The sequence below is a fragment of the Pinus tabuliformis genome, chromosome 4_1, assembly GCF_031772625.1.
Source record: "Pinus tabuliformis cultivar Carrire ecotype Pingquan chromosome 4_1, CPIR1, whole genome shotgun sequence".
NCBI lineage: Eukaryota > Viridiplantae > Streptophyta > Pinopsida > Pinales > Pinaceae > Pinus > Pinus tabuliformis.
In genome coordinates, this window is record NC_142303.1 from 420,344,630 (window position 1) to 420,367,287 (window position 22,658).

The following is a 22,658-nucleotide window of genomic DNA, read 5'->3' on the forward strand; positions in this document are numbered from 1 at the left end:
GACTGTCAAAATGCATTTGAAAAACTAAAAGAAAATTTTTCTATAGCACCCATTCTCAGAGGACCAAATTAGTCATTTCCATTCCACATATCTACTAATGCATAAGATACAACTATAGGAGCATCTATAGGACAATGAAAATAAGTTTAACCCTGCCATTTATTTCATAAGCACAAATTTAACTCTGACAGAATTAAACTATACAGTAACTGAAAAAGAATTGCTAGTTGTTGTGCATGAAGTGAATAAATTTAGGCATTATATAACAGGTTATCAATTTTTTATTCATACAGATCATTCAACCATTAAATATTTAATGTACAAAATGATAACCAATGGCAGAATTATTAGATGAATGTTACTAATGCAAGAATTCAATATCACTGTTCTAGATCGACCAGGAAAAGATAATCAAGTGGAAGATTTCCTGTCAAGACTTCATTCTCCTGATGATCTCATTCCTGTTTCAGACAACTTTCCTGATGAACATCTATTTTCTATAATAGCTAAAACCCCATGGTTTGCAGATGTAGGTAATTATTTATCATCTGGAATATTACCATCCCATTTCACTAGCAAGCAGAAAAGAAAAATAATTAGAGAGAGTGATAGATATACTTGGGTCATTGGTGACCTCTTCTATACTAGTCCTGATATTTTGATAAGAAAATGTGTAAGAGAAGATGAAAGTCTTGATATTCTAAAAGCATGCCATTATGAACCAAGTGGTGACCATTTTGCAGATAAACGAACAACATACAAGGTGCTCAAGCTTGGATACTATTGGCCAGCAATTTTCAAGGACTCAAAGTCCTATGTCAGAAGATGTGATAGATGTCAAAGCACTGGAAGATCTGTAGTATCGGATGAGATGCCATTAAAACCGCAAGTACTTATAGAACTGTTACACAAAAATTTGTCACTGTCATCCTGTCAGTATCCCTACTGTGTCATGAAATCAAATTCATCAAGTTCATGCCTTCTGAACTGGCCAAATAACCCACTTTGCCAAAGTTTTTGCTATCAGCGCGACTTTTGTCCAAATAACCGCGCTGATGGGCGCTCCATAACAGACCAAATGCGCTGCCAGCGCGGAAGTACACCTGTTTTCCGCGCTGATCAAATTTCATGAGCCAGCGCGTCTTGCCTTTGTATTGAGTCGCGCTGACATGGCCTTCTCAGTTATTGAGGTGTGACGTCAGCGCGCCAGTCCTGTTATAATCCGCGCTGATCCTGTTTGGGCGAATTTGTTCTAACAGCCAACCTTCCAGATGATTCCAGACCTGGTTGTTGGCCTTGTGAGTATCGCCCTCCCTTCTATGGCATGTTTGTTCGTCATATGGGCCACCTTTCTTGGGGATAAGCTTATCCTTCCACCCTTCATGGAGACTCCTTCTCTTATATAAACCTCTACCATTGCCTTGAGCAGCTAGTTTTTGGGAATAGTTTTTGACAACAAGGAATTCATAGTGTTTTTGTGTGCTGCTGCTAGTAGGTGGTTGGTGTGATAAGGTGTGGATTGTTAGAGAGCTAGAGAAAGGTTGTGAAGTCTTAGAGTTTTGTGTGAGAGAGAGTTGTTTGACCTGGGAGATCTACCTCTTGGGTGAATGCTTATGAGACTTGCTAGTTGGACCCTCTTGAGAAGGACTCAGCGTCAGAACAATGGTTGTATCTTTCTCTGATTATTGATTAATAATAGATGACTACTGTTATGGTTCCATTCTCATTTGTCTATGCAATGGTTAAATGTGAATTACATCCTTTCTGACTGATGTATAATTGCCTTTATTAGATTTCACGCTTGTGTTTGTCTTTCTCTTCGCGTGTGCAGGTATCTATTCACGAAGATCGTGGAAGATTGTGACCGGCCAGGGTGAAGGAGCGAGAGCGGCATTTCTCCATCAAACAATAACGTTGGAATCCAAGTAGGTGTTCATTGCCTCTCTTTTAATTGCAATTAGGAACTTGCACAGTAGCATTGATTGATTGTTGCTAGACCCATTCTGGGCTAGTAGGGATCGCCTCTATCCGTAGAGGGGATTTACCTCTCCAACAATTTGGCGACTCCGCTGGGGATCAGCCTTTTGTCTCTTGTGTCCATTCTTTGTGCTTGAAGTTGATTGTTCTCTCTTTTCAAGTTTTGGGGATTGTTTCTCTGCTTCTAGCCTTCCTGGGTTCATCTGGGAAGTGTCTTGACTGTTAAAAAGTCTTTACCTTTGGTTTGGGAGTTTTTTGCTTTGATTCTACTTGTTTTCACCTTCGTCACGGTTTAATTCAGAACAGACGCGCTGACGTCGCACCCCTATTTCTTTGTTATCCTTGTCATCGCGCCTGCACGATTAATAGTCGCGCTGACCTCGTTTTTAGAGGCAGCGCTCTTTATCCGTGTGCTTCCGCACTGACGTCGCACACCTGCTTCTTTGTCCTCCCTGTCATCGCGCCTGTGTGATTAATAGTCGAGCTGACCTCGTTTTTCTGAGACAGCGCCCTTTATCCGTGTATTTCCGCGCTGACGTTGCAAAGTTGCTACAGGCCTCCTCCTGTCAGCGCTGAGTTGCTGAAGGCTACCCGCGCTGATCCTGTAGAATTCATTTTTGTCCGGATTAGCCTCCTGAACTTGTTGCTTTAGCTTTCCCCTCTTCTCTCCACTTGGTTTGTGACTCGTTTTTCATTGCCTGAACTCTGAGATACTTGCTGGCGAAGCCTTGTTCCGCAAGGGTTCGTTTTTGCTCATTTTTCGATTTTGCAAATACCTTCCTCTTTGCTTTCGCTGCTTGGTTTGTATTTTGGCCATGAATTTTACAGTTGCTGGATTGTTTTGAATCTCCAATTGACTGGTTGTAACTCTCATCCTCCGGGTGTTTGCTTTTCTCCATTGATTTCGCACTCTAGCCCTAGGGCATCTAGTGGCCGTGTGTGTGTCAAGCCTTCCGTAGGAACTTTGTTTTCTTGTTTGACCAGCCAACTTCAGATTTGTTTTTTACACTTGTTCAGTGATTGTTGAAGTGCTTTTGGTTGTGTTTCCAAGTGATTTGCTTCCTCCTTGCTTGAATTCCTGGTTGTCTTGCCGAGCTTAGATCACATAGCTCGTGCGAACTTGGTTTTTCCTTTTGATTTGGAAATCTTTTTGGGTGTTTTGGGAACTTTGTGTGCTTTCATTAAGTATTTTGCTTGGTGTTCCGGTTCCTCCAAATTAATTTTAGATGCTTTGTGCCATTGAAAAAACAAAAACAACAAACTAGTAGCTTTGCTTTCGATAATTGAAAAGGAAAAGAACATTTCATTGATTCACATTTTCAAAAGAATCGCCTTTTGATCCTTAGTAGCTTTGATCCTTTGATTGGAATCGCCTGATCGCCGGCCGCCTTCCATCCCATGTGCCCTTCTAGGTTACAGTACTTGCCTGTGATAAGGCAGTACCTGGCACTGTTCTGGATGAAGGTGCGTCGGTCAGTCTTATGCCGTACACTACTTGGCAAGCTTTAGGTTCCCCGCAGCTCGGGCCGGTCACGCAGAATCTGTTGGCCTTCGACGGAGGAGCCTGTCCATCTCTAGGAGTTCTCCCGAAGTTCCCTATTACTTTGGGAGGAAAAACCGTCTATATAGACGTCTTGGTTACCCAAGGTGTTTTAGACTTTAGTCTTCTCCTTGGTCGCGACTACGTTTACGCCATGGGGGCACTTATTTCTTCGCTTTTCCGTGTGGTTTGCTTTCCACACGATGGAAGAATTGTGATTATCGATCAATTGTCGTTCGTTAGTCCCCCAATGCCTCCTGCGCCATTGTCGCCCCCTCCTAGTTTTTATCCACCAGTTGTATCTACCCCACCGCAGATCAACTACGTGACCACCTACCCCGTGCCTGTATCCAGTGATGACACCGTCGTGCATAGTGTCCTGGGGGCATTGGGCCCTGACTTCCAAGATGTTTCCCTTCCACCGGGAGTGGCAATATTGGAAGCCCCGACTTCGTGTTCATTATGATGAAGTTCGGTCGGAGCATAGTTCACTTTCCTATGTCAAGCTCCCTAAAAAATGAAATTAGGTCTGGTTGGAGCATAGTTCTTTTCCGATGTCAAGCTCCTTAAAAAATGAAACTGGGTCTGGTCGGAGCATAGTTCGCTTTCCTGTGTCAAGCTCCTTAAAAAATGCAACTAGGTGTTCGAGCATAGTTCCTGATCTTGTGTCAAGCTCGTTAAAACATGAAACAAGGGTTATGAGGATAGTTCTTTTACTGTGTCAACCTCATTAAAAAAATGAAACACCTCCCTTTCCAAATCGAGTCTTTTGATTAAGATCTCGTAAAATACAAGTCGAGTCTTTCATCGATCTCGAGAGTGAACCTTCATTCCATCCACTTTGTTGAATGCAATGAAGCTTGGGGGGCATGTACCTCGATTTGCATTATTATGCTGGGGGCATGCGAACTTATAACAAGCATAGTTTTTCGTTTCAAGCTTGTGTAAACATGAAACCGAATCCAAGCAAAGTTCTCCACGGTTCAAGCTTGTGTAAAAATGAACCCATACCCGATTTACATCTCGTGATTGCCATTTTTATCTGCTGAATTCTGTTAGATGAGCCTTGGTTGTTTTCATTCCATCGCCACCATCTCTTTGGCCGATCATATGCTTTCACTTGGTTGTTTTACCTTTCCTGAGGGACCGCATTTATGAGTGGTTTTGATTAGCCAGCCTCTTGACCATTACATGTTTTGAGCAGTTCCACCATTTCCGGAACCAGTTGCTACCTTTTATACCACTCGTTCCTCTAGGACGAGTCACCTTTAAGCTCTTTTCTGACTCGTAAAATGTGAAAAGATTGCCGAGTATTTTTCCCTTTTTGACTCGTTAAAGAGAATAAAAATGGAGGTCTGCTTTCAGCTCTTTTCCGACCGTTTAAAGATGAAAAGATTGCCGAGTTTCCCCTTGACTCGTTAAAAGGAATGAGAGGTGGTCGCCTTTAAAGCTCTTTTTTCGACCGTTTAAACTAAAAAGATTGCCGGGTTTTTGTCGTTTCGAACTCGTTATTGGCTCCAAAACGACGTGCTTCTGACCGCTTTTTTACTTTTTCGGGTCGAAGTCACCATTTACGAAAAGTACTCCTCGATCATTTTGGTCGGGCGGTTCTTTCGAGTATTGTTTTATACTTTTTCGGGCTCGAGAGACACAACTTTACGAAAAAGGACCCCCCTGGAGTTTTCTTTTCTGCTGTCTTTTCAGACTCTCTAAACAGGAAAAGACGCCGAGTTCTTCCTTTGTCAGACTCGTTAAAACTTAAATGACATCGGGTATCGTCGAAATGACACTTTTTCAAGCATATGCTACCCCCGTCAAGCTTGTCATCCAAAAATAATCGGGGTACCTGCCAGAAATGGTGGGGAAAATGGAACTGTAATCATAGTCGTGTCGGCAGTATGTCACTCTTGAACATGGCACTCCTCTGCTTCGTGTCTGGGTGGGACCATCTCATCTTGTTTTTCACTGGCCTCCGTGGGTTTGGGTTATCCTATTTGACCTCTCATCTGCTCATTGGCTTGTCACCATGACCCCTGCTCATTTGATGTCAAATACTGCCAAGTCCGCTATCGTGCTGCCGATATGTTCAAGAGAAGTTGACCTCTGCAGAGTTAAAACCTACCCTTGACGCCTCACATACTTATGATTCATCACACTAATCTTCCTTTGTCTCGTGTCGATGATGTGGGAAACATTATGGCCCACCTTCGATCAAGGTTACCTCCTGTCGACTTCAGCTCATTATCCAGGACGGTGACTTAGAGACCCCTTCTAGGTGCCTTAGAGCCTGCATGCCTCAATGGCAGGTTCTTCGTGTTCGACGCGAGGTTTTCATCATTGGCCTCCGATCGAATGATTCCGCGGGTGTTCGACTCCAGCTCATTGATTCGCATGCCATGGATTGTACCTATAGTACCTTGAGGACCATTGTCATTATTGGTGGCCCCTCTCGCGTCTGTTAACAGTTTTCATCATTGACTGGTAATCAGACGATGTTCATGCATGCTCGACTTCAACTCATGTATTCACGTGCTTGAACTTGTACTTTGTTCGGATTGGGATGGAGCGCAAGACCCTGGTTCTAGTCTGTTGTGAGCCAGGCTGCGATTTTTGTGGATTGATATTACATGACTCATTGATGGATGGCTGCGACCATACCTGAGTCCTTTAGGATGGCTGTGACCATACCTTGTTATCATCATGGTCTCTTCAGCTGGGTGGCTACATCCATACCACAGACCTTTCTCCATATGTATTTTGGATGGCTGCGCCCATGCCTAGACTACATGTAATCAAGCTATCAGTTGTACATACGTGCAGGTCCTTCCTGGTGGTGTTCCAGTTCGGCAGTTTTGGAAAGCATTTCACCCCTCCCACTCTCTCGGGCTTCATGCTTTAGGGGGCATCTGTTACACAACAATTTGTCACTGTCATCCTGTCAGTATCCCTACTGTGTCATGAAATCAAATTCATCAAGTTCATGCCTTCTGAACTGGCCAAATAACCCACTTTGCCAAAGTTTTTGCTATCAGCGCGACTTTTGTCCAAATAACCGCGCTGATGGGCGCTCCATAACAGACCAAATGCGCTGCCAGTGCGGAAGTACACCTGTTTTCCGCGCTGATCGAATTTCATGAGCCAGCGCGTCTTGCCTTTGTATTGAGTCGCGCTGACATGGCCTTCTCAGTTATTGAGGTGCGACGTCAGTGCACCAGTCCTGTTATAATCCGCGCTGATCCTGTTTGGGCGAATTTGTTCTAACAGCCAACCTTCCAGATGATTCCAGACCTGGTTGTTGGCCTTGTGAGTATCGCCCTCCCTTCTATGGCATGTTTGTTCGTCATATGGGCCACCTTTCTTGGGGATAAGCTTATCCTTCCACCCTTCATGGAGACTCCTTCTCTTATATAAACCTCTACCATTGCCTTGAGCAACTAGTTTTTGGGAATAGTTTTTGACAACAAGGAATTCATAGTGTTTTTGTGTGCTGCTGCTAGTAGGTGGTTGGTGTGATAAGGTGTGGATTGCTAGAGAGCTAGAGAAAGGTTGTGAAGTCTTAGAGTTTTGTGTGAGAGAGAGTTGTTTGACCTGGGAGATCTACCTCTTGGGTGAATGCTTATGAGACTTGCTGGCTGGAACCTCTTGAGAAGGACTCAACGTCAGAAAAATGGTTGTATCTTTCTCTGATTATTGATTAATAATAGATGACTACTGTTATGGTTCCATTCTCATTTGTCTATGCAATGGTTAAATGTGAATTACATCCTTTCTGACTGATGTATAATTGCCTTTATTAGATTTCACGCTTGTGTTTGTCTTTCTCTTCGCGTGTGCAGGTATCTATTCACGGAGATCGTGGAAGATTGTGACCGGCCAGGGCGAAGGAGCGAGAGTGGCATTTCTCCATCAAACAATAGCGTTGGAATCCAAGTAGGTGTTCATTGCCTCTCTTTTAATTGCAATTAGGAACTTGCACAGTAGCATTGATTGATTGTTGCTAGACCCATTCTGGGCTAGTAGGGATCGCCTCTATCCGTAGAGGGGATTTACCTCTCCAACAAGAACCATTTGAACAATGGGCTTTTGACTTTGTGGGACCTATTAACCCACCTTAAAATGGAAAGAATTACATCTTAGTGTGTATAGACTATGTTACAAAATGGGTAGAAGCAAAAGCAGTGGCACGAGCAACAAAAGAAACAGTGGTTTCATTCCTCTTTGAAGAAATCTTTGTAAGATTTGCAGTTCCAAGACAGATTGTTATAGACCAAGGATCACATTTCACTTCTAAACTTGTCCGGGATATTACAGAAAAATACAAAATCAAGCATAGGAAGTCTACTCCATATCATCCTCAAACAAATGGACAAGTGGAATCTACTAATAAGGTTCTAGAAAACATTATGACAAAGACAATGCAGATGAACAAAAAAGATTGATCAAACAAACTAAAAGATGCATTATGGGCATACAAAATTACATTGACAAATACTATTAGATTCATCCCATATCAACTGGTATATGGTAAAGAAGTTCTGTTACCAATCGAATTTCAAATTCATACATTTAAACTTATAGTAGAATTGGGATTGGACCTATCAGAAGCCAAACAACATAGAATTATGCAGCTGAATGAACTAGACGAGATCAGACAACAAGCAATTGAGCATACATCACTAATACAACAATAGAGAATTAAATGGCACGACAGATTTATCAAAAACAAAATTTTTCATAAGGGAGACTGGGCACTTCTTTTCGAATCAAAGTATAAATATCTCAAAGCTAAGTTTATTACTCATTGGCTTGGGCCATATGAGATAGAAGAAATCTTTGCAAATGGAGCAGTCAAGATTAAGACAATTGATGAAGTAGCTATTTCATTTCTAGTTAGTGGTCATAGACTCAAAGTTTATAATAAGCCTATCAATAGAGAAGACTTTCTTAATAGAGTCTCAGCAAAAAACAATAAGGAAGTATTGGAACAATATAGTGATATTCCTTCCCTACTTCTAGAATAAAAATAAAAAAAGTTAAAAAATAATAAAGGAGTTTGGTTGTGAAAATCTAGGATACTGGCACAATACAAACTCGAATTCATATCGGAAAACCAACTTGTTTGGCGAATATGAATTCTCTTTTATGTTTTTCAATTTCATTTTGCAGAATCAACTTTTAAAATTCAAAGACTTGAGGACAAGTCTCAATATCAACAAAGGGGAAGATTCATAATAAACCAACAAACTGTGCAACTGGTTTAATGTCAAGCAGTTGTATTGCAGAAGGGACTTGAGACATCATAATCAATATTCATCAGTAAGGGACCTAAACAAGATCAATGTCATATGTTATTGCAGAAGGGACCTGATTATTCATCTTAAATCAACAACAGAGGGACATGAGAAGCAGCTACAAGCATCTACAATCTAGCAAAAATCATTCAGCGGAATTCATTTTGAAGTCAAAGTATTGTCATCATTAGCACAAGTTCAAGTATTGAAAAAATAGCTAAGGTCATCATCAACAGAAGAAAGGCATTGACAATGAGCTATCAAGTAAAAGGAAAATACTGTAAGTTTAAAGTATTCTTAATGCCTTCGATTTTGAAATTTTTCTAAGATTGATAACCTAGTTTAAACTTGAATATGTAATACCCCTAGCCATGTATATATCATCTTACATTATCCTACATCACCCTACATTGTATACATTCATTCATCTCATCACTCAACCACATCATTTGTAATTTTGAACCAAACTTTTTGGCCACATCTCCTTTTTGAAAAAAAAAATTGTTGCCTCATGGAAAAATTGTCTACACAACAAGAAGGATTAGTTTATGTGCCTACAAAACAAGAACATAGAGGGTTAGTATCATTACAAATATACTTAATCTTTCAAAAAGAATTTGATTTGAAATGACCCAAGATTATGGTCATTTCAAAACAAATGTCAATACATAAGTATATGATGAAAAAGGACAAATATGCAATGATAAAGGCATGAATATGCAACATGCAAATGAGTATGGTGGATATAAGAAAACATAATGCATACATTGCAAAAATCATAAGCTAAGTCCTAATGGTAATGAGTATTAAAAACTCTAATATACAAACAGTCACAAACTATGATGCAACATTAGAAAAAATAAAACAAGTGTCGAAAGAATGTACAAAGGATAGCACGGTCATAAGAATATGAACCATGATGCATTAAGTAACACAAGTGGCAGCCAAAATCAAAAAAATGAAAGGTTAGATAGTCAAATCAAACATCAAGCAAATGGTCAAAAACATTTCAAAGGATTGAACATTGTCTGCGTGTGTTTTTCTTCATCATCATAGCTAAACCCAACCCAGAATCGAGGACAACGCTGCATATTCATCCGTAGCCTAAGAAAACACGAAAGAAAATCTGACTAAAAGAGAAATATGCAGAGAAATATGGAAAGAGTGAAAGGGAACTGCGTGGGATCATGGAAATACCCTTGAAAAAGGAGAACAAAATGTATAAAGAAAACAACAACAACATACTGTTCTTATTAACTGCGCTGAAATAAACAAAAACATAGTCAAGGAGAACAAGAAATTGAGAAAGCAGATTAAAAAGATTGAGAGTCAGAATATGCTCATCTCCAAACAAGCCTATAGATGGCTAAAGGAGAAAGAATTATGGCAATACAAATATGAAAAAAAAAGAGTAAAAACTACCGTCTACAAAGCAGAGGAACATGAGGGTATTGATATTCTCCTTCAAGTTGCACAGGAAGAAGCTACAGGTTTAGGAACAACAAGGGCATCATCACTCAGGAGATCCAAATGGAGGAAGAAAGCATGGGGACATGCTTGAACATTAGCAAGGGGGAGATTTTGGCTCTCAATTTTGGTCATTTTTGTCTATCCTAAATCCATTCATTTACCACCATATTCCATCCTATTTCACTTACATATGCTTCATTTTAGTCCTATTTTTCATATTCAGGTAATTAAATTAAGTTTTTCAATTTTTAGAAATTTTTGTAAGAATTGGTAAGAATAAATTTGGATTGCATTAAAAATTCCCGTAATAGCTCCATTAAAGTCATATGTGTAGGACACCAGGGCAAGATTTGAGCGCATATTTTGAAATCTTAGGAACCATGGATGAAGGAACACCTATTGGTTCAGTCAAATTGAGAAAACACAGGCTCGATCAACACTGGTCAAACTTGACCTGTCATTTAGGAATCCCTAGTAAAAAGGGGCAGATTTCTTATTTTGTGGGATTTTTCCTGATTTTGTGAACTAGACATGATGATTTTGACTTGTATGGATGGATTAGGATGGATAAGGCTATTAGATCCATTATAGCAAAGTTTGTTTATGATTTGTCTATTTAAACACAGTTTATGAACCATTCAAGTGTGTAATTTGTATTGAGACTACTAGAGACTTTTGAGATAATTTGAATAATCATTTCTACTGTTCTATTTATTGTTCATGCTATGGATGCTTTATTAAGTTAGTTGTAGCTGAATATTTCTTCAGGTGTACATGGCAAGGTTGGAGGGCCCCCATACCAAGATATGTACACTTTGGTTCAATATTTCTTGTTTCAGTTTTATGATTCAGTTACTTAGATGTGTTATGATTTCTGTATGGTTTTGGATGATTTTAGTTTAAAATATAATTTTCGTACGAAAGGACAACCAATAATTTAAGTTAAATTCTCTTTCTATCAAGTTATGAATCACAACTAAAAATCATCCTTTTGCATTTCTTGAATACATGTTTTTGATTTAATGCAAGGGTAATGTTGTTGGAGTAGAACTGTGAGGAAGGACAACCAGGACCTCCTAAGTTAGGATCCTCTTCTCTTGCTTTCTACACATCACAAACTGATGCTCTTTAGTTTCTCTTCTTGGGGATAGTGCTGTGGGGAAGGACAACCAGGACCTCCTAAGTTAGGAGTCTCTTCCTTCGCTTACTGTACCTTGAATTAGAAACTTTTTAGTTTCTTTAAATTTAGCAATTATTTGTAATATTCACTTCCTTTAACCTTTGAGCCTTGCCTTCTGAAATTGATTATACCCGAAATCCATATATTTTGGACGTGCTTCCAAGTCTACAAACCCGGATTGACAAGTAAAACACTTGCGTTAGTTTACTTAGTAAATTGACCTGACAACAGTCTTACAAATATTCATAATCCATACATGAAAAATGTGTTGGTCATCAAGCTTCATATATTAAGTAAAAGTCTCGGGACACATGTATACAACGAACACCACTAGCTCCAATAGTGGAGCGTTTGAGCCACTACTTGCTCCCCAAAAGAACTAGCTAGTCTCTTCGATGCGTTATGGGAGGAGCCAAGGTGAAAATTCATATGCTAGTACAACGAGAGTGTATATATACCCAATGGTGTTATCCTTCACCTCCCTGTGACTCTTTTACTACCCTCATGACTGTTTGATTTCCCTATGACTTTTTGACTTTACATGACTCTTCATATTTTGTACATGTCCTTTGGACTTCCACTTTACAATACATTTTCGAATAAGAATTTGCATAAGCCACAAAATCATGTGGCATATGATGACTCATGACATGACATGACACTGATGACATGGACTACATGATGACATGTCAATTTCAAGCCATTCTTTGTTGTTGCTTGTTTTGTGTCTTCTTGAGATTGATCTATTTTCCACCTCCATATGGATTTAGAGATGAGGAGTCTTCAGTGTTATCAGGTCTTGAGTTGTGGTCGCGAACTGATGTCCCTTTAATTTCTCCTGATTGATCAACTTGTATCTTCAGTTACAGAGGTGTCTTCTAGCATGGTCTCCTTCTTCATCATCTTGTCATAGCATGATATAGTACCTGCATCTACAATTCACTCATGACAAGATGACATCAATCCAAAAAACCCCTAGTCTAAGATGTTGCATGATGATTCATTGACTGAGCTGGAATCAGATGACATGCTGAGGGAGAGGCTCAATTACTGTGCAATTGTGCAGCTCAGGTAGTCAAGGGTTAGGTCTAATCCTTGAAACTGCATAATTCCTAGTTCACGCTGGACTGGACTTGAAGATTGCGTAGGTGGGGAGATGAAGGAGCCAGGCTAAGGGCTTGATGACTAAAGTTTCCTAGTTCACAGTGCTGGAAGGACAAGGAGGCCAAGTGATTGTGCAATTGTGAAGTTCAGGAGCTCAAGGGTTGGGATTGAGGACTGAGACTACGTAATGCACAGTTTAAGCCTGGCTAAAGGGAAGGATTGCGTAGTTTTGGAACTTAGGGCTCAGACTTGAGCACTGAGACTACACAGTGCAAAGTTCTGGGAGGCAGGAATTGTGCATTGTTCAGTGCCAAGAGGTAGGTTCATTGCTTGAGGGCTAAGACTGCGTAATGCACAGCTCAGGAAGGTTGGATGAGGCTAGGTTGCTCGATAAGGAAGTTTTCCAGATCTGATTAAGTGTGAGAATCATGAAGCTGATGTGAACAGTGACAAGAATTGATTGTGATGACACACTTAGAACACTTGAAGACACAACATAGATAATCAAAAACACATGAACAACATACTTCCCTCAGTATGACAACTTTTCGACAACTTACGCCAAATGTGACACCAAAGATACACTTTGTGATGACCGTGACAACACTTGTGTGACAATGCTTGAAACTTTGGAAATGAGGGCAACACTTGTTTACATGGTAATACCATCTCATTTATGCAAAGAGTATCCCTCAAAACCACCAAAACTAGATTTTGTGCAAAGTGCGACACAACACATGCCAAAAGATGACACTTTGATTTTCTTACAAATGGGAAAAAAACACTTAGAGAAAACACATGCAATAAGTTAATGCTTGCGATGACAGTGTGCAAGGTGAAAGTACACTGTGAAATTTGGGTGTAGGCCAAAATTTTGGAGGGTGTTGTAGCAGCGACAACGCTTGGTGACACATTGGTAGAATTCTAGCTTCTTTGTCTAAGTTAATTATTTTTTGTAGGGTCTAGTTATTCGGGGAGTGTTGATTCATCATGTAGATCACTTTGGTTTCCACACTTACCCCATGAAAAAACACAGTCCCCTATGTCCCTTCTCGGTTGAACAAAAACACAAGATCAACAATATCACAATGTTTCGAATCAGGAAAGTGTAGTATAGTTTGCGAGCTTTTTGATTTTCAGAGTATAGTTTTTCATCTCTAATGTTGCTCCACTGCCAGTAGGCCTGGAAAGTGCCTTAGTGGAGTCATTAAAGGAACACAAACATTGTTCCGCTTCTAGTGAGCCTGGACAGTACCCTGGTGGATTTTCTTGCTTCACCTCTCTACGTAGGAAGCCTTTCTCTTCTTTCACCTTTATTTATATATTTATATATGATTGTGCATAGGCACTTATTTATCTCATGGGTGGAAGAGGGATCTTGACTTATTGAGAGAAGAAGAGGTTTTTCCTTCAAAGAAGCATATAAAGACCTCTGATTTAGGTTTACTCGTATATATTTTCCCCTTCTCCTTCTCTAATTGATTGGATAAGTGTGAAAACACCAAAACATAAAGAATTGAGTACGAGCATAAGGTTTCCAGAATAGACACAGGTATCATGGTTAAACACAAAACTCTCTTTACGGGAGGATCGTATTTTTCGTTAGAACATAATTAACCAGAAGAAGTAATCAAAACAAAGAAGGAGGATCGAAGGTGGCCAAATGTTGTAGTGTCACAAGACTCTTTTCAACTCAATCAAACACAATGAATCCAGAAAACAACTTCACACACGACTCTTATTTACATGAAAGAAAATGAAAACGAAAGACCAAACAAAACAAAGAAACAAGAAAACAAACTATGTACATAGGGTAGGGCATAACCCTATACCATCATTGAAAATATTGTTTTAAATATTGTCCATTAAGAGGAAGAGAGTCAATCTTCCTGTCCAGAGATTGGAGACGATATGTGTGTTGACCAAGCTTCTCTTGCACTATGAATGGTCTGATCCACATGGATTGGAACTTAGTATGTTTTCCTTTGTCTTCATGAGCTTTATCCCACTTCAAGCCTAGGTCACCCATATTGAATTCATTTTTACCTGCAGACTTCTTGTCAAACTACCTCTTGATACGACTCTAGTGAAGAGAAAATTTCTCTTTAGCTTTCTGTCTTTCTTCCTGTAGCTTGTGAAGGTTGTCTATCCTACTCTGAACCAATAAGCATGGCTTTTCCTCGTGATTTTTGTGAAAGTTCAAGGGCAGGAAAATAGATGTTTGGGGGTAGGATGGCTTATTTTCCATACACTAGGAAGTAGGGAGACGTATTCAGAGAAGGTTTAGGCGTGACTTGGTCAGCCCATAAGGCATTCACCAAAGCAGAGTGCCAGTTCCTATGTTCAGAGAAAATAGTCTTCTTGATAATGTAGATAAGGTTATTATTAGTAGACTCAACAAGACCATTTCCCTGTGAATAGTAATTAGAAGAATGTTTCAATACAATACCATTTTCCAATGAAAAATCATATAATCTTAACGATGAAAAGTGTGTTGCATTTTCAAAAGCAAGTGAAGTTAGAATGCCAAACCTAGAGATGATATTTTACTTGAGGAAGTTGATGACTTCCTGATCGTTCACTTGCTTAAGTGGAACTACTTTGTCCACCACGTGAAGTAAGCTATGGCAGTGTGAATATAGCAGTGCTTCTTCGATGATTGCGGAAAAATCTCACTGATGACATCTAGACCCCATTGTTGAAATAGTTCTTCCACAACTATAGACTACAATGGGGCGATTGACTTCTTTCCTCGGTCAACACACTTCTTACAGACCAGACAGTTGCGGACATATGCGTGAGAATATTTGAATAATGTGGGCTAATAAAAACAGGACCGCATGACTTTGTGCATTGGAGTGTCACCCGCAAAGTGTCCTCTCACTGGTCCATCATGGAGGTCACGCAACACTTTCTCTTAATCATGTGCTTCCAAGCATCTGAGCAATAATCCATTATGGTGCTTTTTGAAAAGTAGCCCATGTACTAACTGGTAAGATAATTCTTTCAACCTAACTTCCCTCTTCTGTCGTGTGACTAAATGAGAGGGAAAAGTACTATGCTTAAGATACTGGCACACATTTGCATACCAAGAGTCTAGGATAGTAGTGGGGTTGGCTCGCTCAACATTGTACATCTCAATTTCCTGCTCCAACCTAGATGGATCATCTTCTGCTGCATTCACTACTTCTATTGCTAGCCGAAATAGAACATGGCCCTTAATAGTATGAACTGGTTTTAATTCTAGATCATACTCTTGTAAACCAGTCATCTAGTTCACTCTTCTCTCACCCAGCTCTTGTTGGAAAAACAACGATCTGATTGTTGGGTGCAGAACAAAGATAATACAATGATTTTTCAAAAGATAGGGTCAGAATTGATTCACCGTCTTATAGACTGCATATGCTTGATTATCGATGGCATGATAGTTAAGTTCAAGTCCTTGTAGACTAGCACTCATATAAGATATTGACCGCTCATTATTATGATCATCCTTTTGTGTAAGCACGATGGCAAGAGAAGTATCAGAAACAAAGGTGTAGAGAAGAAAATCCTTATTGAAATCTGGGATGTACAATGTTGGTGCTTCTATGATTTATTTCTTAATACAGGAGCATTCATATTTTTCCCTTTTGTCCCACTTATAAATTGCATCCTTCCTCACCATATCCTACATAGGTTTCACAATTTGAGCATAATCAGAGATGAACTTGCAAAGAAAGTTTATCTTCCCCAGGAAGGACTGCATTGGTTTCTTGTTCACTGGGAAGGGAATATACATAATAGCCTTGAGACTCTCAGGGTCTACTTTAATCCCACTCTTCACTATGATATAGCCCAAGAGGTTTCCCTTGGACATTGCAAAAATGCTCTTCTTGGGACTAAGAGATATCCCATATTTTTTACATCACTCAAAGATTTACTTCAGGTGGCGTAGGTGGTTAGGTCTCTTCTTTGAAAACATTCTGACATCATCAAGATACACCACCATGCTCTGACCAATCAAACCAAGAAATGTGATTTCCATCGCATGTTAAAAGGTTGCACAAACATTAACTAGCCCAAAGGACATTCTTCTGAATGTGAATGTGCCCCACTTTGTTCGAAATGTAGTTTTGAGTCTGTCAGGCTCTGAGACCAGAACCTGGTTATAGCCAAAAAAATCGTCAAGTAAAGAAAACATTTTCGACCCCGATATTGTCTGTAATATTTGTTCCATTGACAACACAGGGTAATTATCTTTGTCCAAGGCATGGTTGAGATTTCAGAAATCCACGCACTAGCGTATTTCCCTGGACTTGTTCCTTTCTTAGACCAGATCAAAAACCCATGTTGAATGTCACACTTTGTAAATGATTCGAGCATCCAACAACTTCCTTAATTCTTTCTGAATCATGGTCTAAAGCGTCAGATGAACCTTCCACAACTTCTACTGAAAAGGCTTGGCCCCTTCCTTAATTAGGATAACATGTTGGATTATCGTGTTTCGTAAGTTATGATCTCATCGTATGTCCACGTAGAAACATCTTGGTACTTCTTGAATAAGAGGATAAATGCTTGCCGCTCTTGTGGTGTGCAACAAGTACCAATATTAACAAACTTCAAATCTTTCTTTGTTCCAAGATTGATTTGCTCATGCGATAGCATTGAACTGTGGATTTTGACGTTAACTGGTCCTCTAAAGCGATTTTGCAAGTCATACAAATTTTCTAGTGATACCATGCCCTTCAGCAAGGGGTTCTCCTTGCTTCACCGAGATGCATCTTGCAATGATTTATTGTGCTTGTCTTCGTCAATGACTGCATCTTTGAACACATCAACGTTCTCCATGAAATGCAGTATATGTTGGTCATCATTAAAAATCCATAAATTAGTGATATTATCAGGGATGGATGGTTTATAAATAATTTCAATAGAAAAATCATCCCTAAGTGGTGACAACCTAGCAACAACATTTGCTAATGCATCCGCAGTTGTGTTATGCATTCTAAGAATAGATACAATATTAAAAGCTTGGAATTTAGAAATTAAATGCCATACCTCTTGTTGATAACTTTTCAAATTAGGTCACCTATTGCTTTAAGTGTTGGGAATCACGATTGGCGTTAAACCAAAACCCGCAGGTGTTAGTCAACGATCACATTTCTAGAGATAAGGATCCACGAGAGGCGGTTAGTCCATGTTGTGAAACACACAAGGAGTGTTGGTTTATCCAATGACGAACAATCTCCACCCCAACGCGAGACGGGTGTGTATCGAACTCGTGACCTACGCTCTGATACCACTTGTTGGGAATCACGATTGTTGTTAGACCAAAACCCACAGGTGTTATTCAACGATCACATCGCCAGAGATAAGGATCCGCAAGAGGCTGTTAGTCCATGTGCAAAACACATGGGGAGCATTGGTTTATCCAATGTCCAACATTAAGAACCCCAACTTTGAGGTCAATGGCCTGCTGTAAGCCTAGGATGAGTGCTTCATATTCCGTATTGTTTTTAGTGCACTCGAATTCCAAGCGACTAGAGGTCAAGGGTTTTCTCTGTTGCGGGTCTATTAAAACACAACCAGCTCTTAGAACTGTCAAAATACAAAGTCAAAACATCATATATACAATAACAATGGCCTACACTAGTACTACTATCTATCTATTTTACAAAGTCATTTCCACCAGTTGGACTAGGAAGGAGTTCCAACTATGTGCCTAGTGGGATTGGAGAAGGCTGAGCAAGGTAGTGCCCAAAGTCAGTCTCCAAGAAGAAATTTCCAAAAATCAGATATGTGAAAGTAACTGGCTCATTTTTCCCCTTGAAGGGTGTAACAATGTGCTTCATTTAAGGTTCTAATTCCACCCAGATTTTGTTATTACTACCCTTATACAATAGCCATAAATGTGACCAGTTGGTAGCAAAATACCCCTGTAATTTGTTGGACCAGTCTCTAGTTAGCAATACACCGTAGGCTTTCGGGATGTCCACAATTGCTAGTTTATGCACTAGTGAACTCGTTGATCAGATGATAGGCGAATAAGCACATTTATGAGTTCACCAATAGCTCAGGTAAGAGTCTTGTCCAGCTGAATAATTTATGCATTTGCCTTATCCCATTTAGCATTGATTTTCTTAGCTATGTACAATGGAATTACAATTATAGATGCACCAGAATCAACTAAGAAATAATGTACATTGTAATTAAAATTTCAAACGTCAATAAAAACGGAGGGCAGAGTGTGTTTTCTTCTAATGTTAATGCATTAAGAACAGATTCTAGGGGACCAGAAGACTTACCAGCCCCCTTCTGCAAAATATCATTATCACCTGAGGAATACTAATCAAGAGCTCGGACAAGTAGCTCCCGTTGGATTGCGATACTTGTAAGCTCGAAGATTGAAATATTAGTGCAAGCTTTCATCATGTCTTCGACTATATTATAATAAAGCGTGGTGGGCATCGTCGAAGTTTCTAGAGAAGTGACTTTATCTGATACTTTTGGAATGGTAGACTTTCTTTTACCGTTGGCGGAAGTATTTTTCGTTGTAGCTATATTTCTAGACTTATTATGAGTGTTTTTAGGTGAGTTTACAGGCGGTGTGATCTTCCTTAACAAGTATTCTTTCAATTTCTGACTAGTCATCTCTTGTTCAGAAATCGTCCCTTGGCTTCTCAACTTATATCGAATATTCATCTTTTCAATTGGGTCCTCACTCAGTGGTGGTTCTTCGGCAATTTTCTTTTCAGCTGTGAATACACAACTTAAAGCATTCACTGCATGCCCAACACTCGCAGTCTCTTCAGTTGCAGTAGTTTCTTCCTTTTCTTTCGTTGTCTCAGTCTTCTCATCTGAAAGTATTGTGTCAATGATGTGTGCAACCAGAGCGTTCATGCTGTGATTCCACTATGGATATGTCTTTTCTGAATGATATTCTTGATGAAAAGAACAATATTGATCCATGCCCATACTTTCAACATTCAACACGATGTTCGAGCTTTGTGTAGACTTAGTTGGCTGATTGTTGTTGTTGCTGGGGTCACTATGCCTTCTTAAGAAGTTGAATTTTGGGGGATTGTTGTTGATGTTGGTCTTGCTTGGCCTTTGTTTTAACTCTGCCATCTCATTGGATAGAGACTTGATGGTCTGGGTCAAGCTTTCAAGATCAGTGGCTTCTTTATCCTTGGCCTTACTTGAAGAGGCCTGAGACCTTTTACCCGTGTCCTTGGAGTCTTTTGATGGTTCATCATTAAAAATGACTCCAATTGTGTGCAAGTCCTTTTCAACCACAATGGCTTCTTCGTAATTTTCAGCCAAAGTTTCTTTCACAGTTCTCTTGACGAACTGCATGATGCTTGTCGGTAAGGCAGAAGTGTAGTAATCAATTGTGATGGAGTCATGAGGTTTCATATTCGTAGGAAATTTGTTCAATATGTGATTGAACCTCTGATTAAAATCTTTAAATTTTTCTTTCTGCTCCATCTTCAAATTTACCATCTCTTTAATAACATGGCTGGGGTTTTGTCATCAATGTTGAAAATAGCAAAAGAAATGCTAAAAATAGAATTGATAAAGATAGCATTTTAGGATATTCCAATTTTAATTTGTCCTTGAATTAAAATTCGAATTTACTCTCACCAGCTGTTTGAAAAATAATTAATTAATTCATCCTGAGTTAATTAGTTGGAGAAATTCAAACATGAAGTCTTTGTGAAGTCATGCAACAATTATCCCTTTGATTGAGGAAGTTATCCCTTAATTAAGGAGATAAGGATGAGTTGTATTTGAGTTGTAATTAGTGAGCTCAGTTAACTGAGTTAAGTCCAGTTAGATTAGTTCGAAACATTTGTGGAACTGATTGTGAGTTCAACCAGTTAATGCATGCATGCATGCATGAAATTAGTGTACTCCAGATAACTAAATATTCTCTCATAAATAACTCATGCATGTCAGTTCAGATAAAGGCCCAGTTGAGATTAAAGGTAGGGAAAATGTACTATCAGTTGCAAGAATTTTCCTATAAGAAAATCTCTTGCATGCAAAAGGAATTCATTCCTTGATATTTGTGCAGTTTTACAGTGTGTTGGAGTAGTGTGTGAGACCAGTGTCACACAAGGTTACAACAGGAGCACCCAGGGAAAACAACGCAAGGAAATAGGAGGCTTGGAGGACATAGTGTTATGAAACCAGCTCAAGAAAAGATAGAAAATATAGATCAACGCCTTAGAATTCAGCCTCTTCGAGGGGGCAACCTCCTTTACATTACATAAATGAATAATTCTTCGATGATTCAAATGACAAAACCTCCTTTCTATATATAGGAGTCTAAGGAGTCACAATATAATCCAGCCGACCTAACAATAATAATATAAAGCCACAAAAATAACAATAGAGGGATTCTATGGGGCACTATAATAACAATATGGGGGCAATAGGGGCACAAAAATATTAATAAGGGGTATAAATACAATAATAATGGGGTAATCACTAGTAGTATAGGGAACCAACATGCCCCTCTCCTTCAAAAAAGTGTTGTCCTCAACGCTTGAGTAGTTCTGGATACTTCTGCATAAAATTCTCATCCTCCCATGTGGAATCTTCAACGGATAAGTTCTTCCACTTGATAAGATACTCTGAAATTGATCGATTTCATAGCTGTCGAGTTCTTGTTTCTGTGACTGCTTCCGGTTCCAATATAATTTTTCCTTCCTCGTCAAGTTCTGGCAATATTGTTTGAACTGGGAGCTTGTCGCCTATAACCTTCTTTAAACATGAAACATGGAAAACTGGGTGCAATCGAGAAGCTGCAGGAAGCTCCAATTTGTATGCCATAGTACCAATCTTTTGCAACACCTTGTACGGACCATAATACTTTGGTGATAATTTATTATCCTTCTTAGCTTGCTTGAGGGACATTTGCTTATATGGTTGTAGCCGTAGGAATACCCAATCACCTACATCAAAACTTCTTTCACTGCGATGTTGATCTGCCTGTTGTTTCATTCTATTTTGTGCCAACACGAGGTTATCCTTTAAGAGTTGGAGGACTTGTTGTTGATGTTCGATGTGATGTTCCACTGCCTGAACCTTAGAATTTTCTCTTAAATATGATGTGATGGATGGTGGTTGATACCCATAAAGTGCCATAAATGGGGTCATTTTTGTTGTTGTATGGAAGGAAGTGTTATACCACCATTCAGCCAGAGGCAACCATTTGACCCATTGTGTCTGTTTATCAGATACAAAGCAACGAAGATATCCTTCCAAACATTTGTTTACTATCTCAGTTTGCCCATCAGATTGAGGATGATAAGATGAGCTATGAGCTAACTGAGTACCAAGACAAGAAAATAATTCTGTCCAAAAATTTCCAGTGAAAATGGGATCTCTGTCACTTACAATAATCTTTGGGTTTCCATGTAGCTTTTGAATTGTTTCCATAAATGCAGTAGAAACTGTACTGGCTTTAAATGGATGTGATAATGCACAAAAGTGTGCATACTTGGTAAGTCTGTCAACTACCACCATGATGACACTCTTTCCCTCAGACTTGGGTAAACCTGTGATAAAATCCATTGAAACCTCCTCCAAACATTGGCTTGGAATGGATAAAGGTTGTAATAGACCCGGTGTCTTAATTGTTTCAACTTTATTTTGTTGGCAAACCAAACATTCCGCCACAAACTTTTGAATATCTGATTTAAGGCCATCCCAAAAAAATTCCTTCTTAACCCTGTGGTAAGTTTTTAAAAATCCTGAGTGCCCTCCTAAGGGAGAAGTGTGCAATTCCATAAGAATCTTTTGTTTTAGCTGGGAATTCTTACAGAGGTATAAGCGATCTTTGTACCATAACGAATCATTTTTCCAGCTAAATGTATCAGACGTACTGGAATCTTGTTGTAACTTTCGAATAAGTGCCCACACTTCTTCGTCATTCTTCCATTCCTCCCTTGCTTCGTTTATCCAATCTGGTTGGATAATAGAAATGGCACACAACAATGCTTCCACATCCTCATCCTTTCTTGAGAGTGCATCTGCCACCACATTTTGCTTCCCTTTTTTGTAGATGATTTCAAAGTCATAACCCAACATCTTTGTGACCCACTTT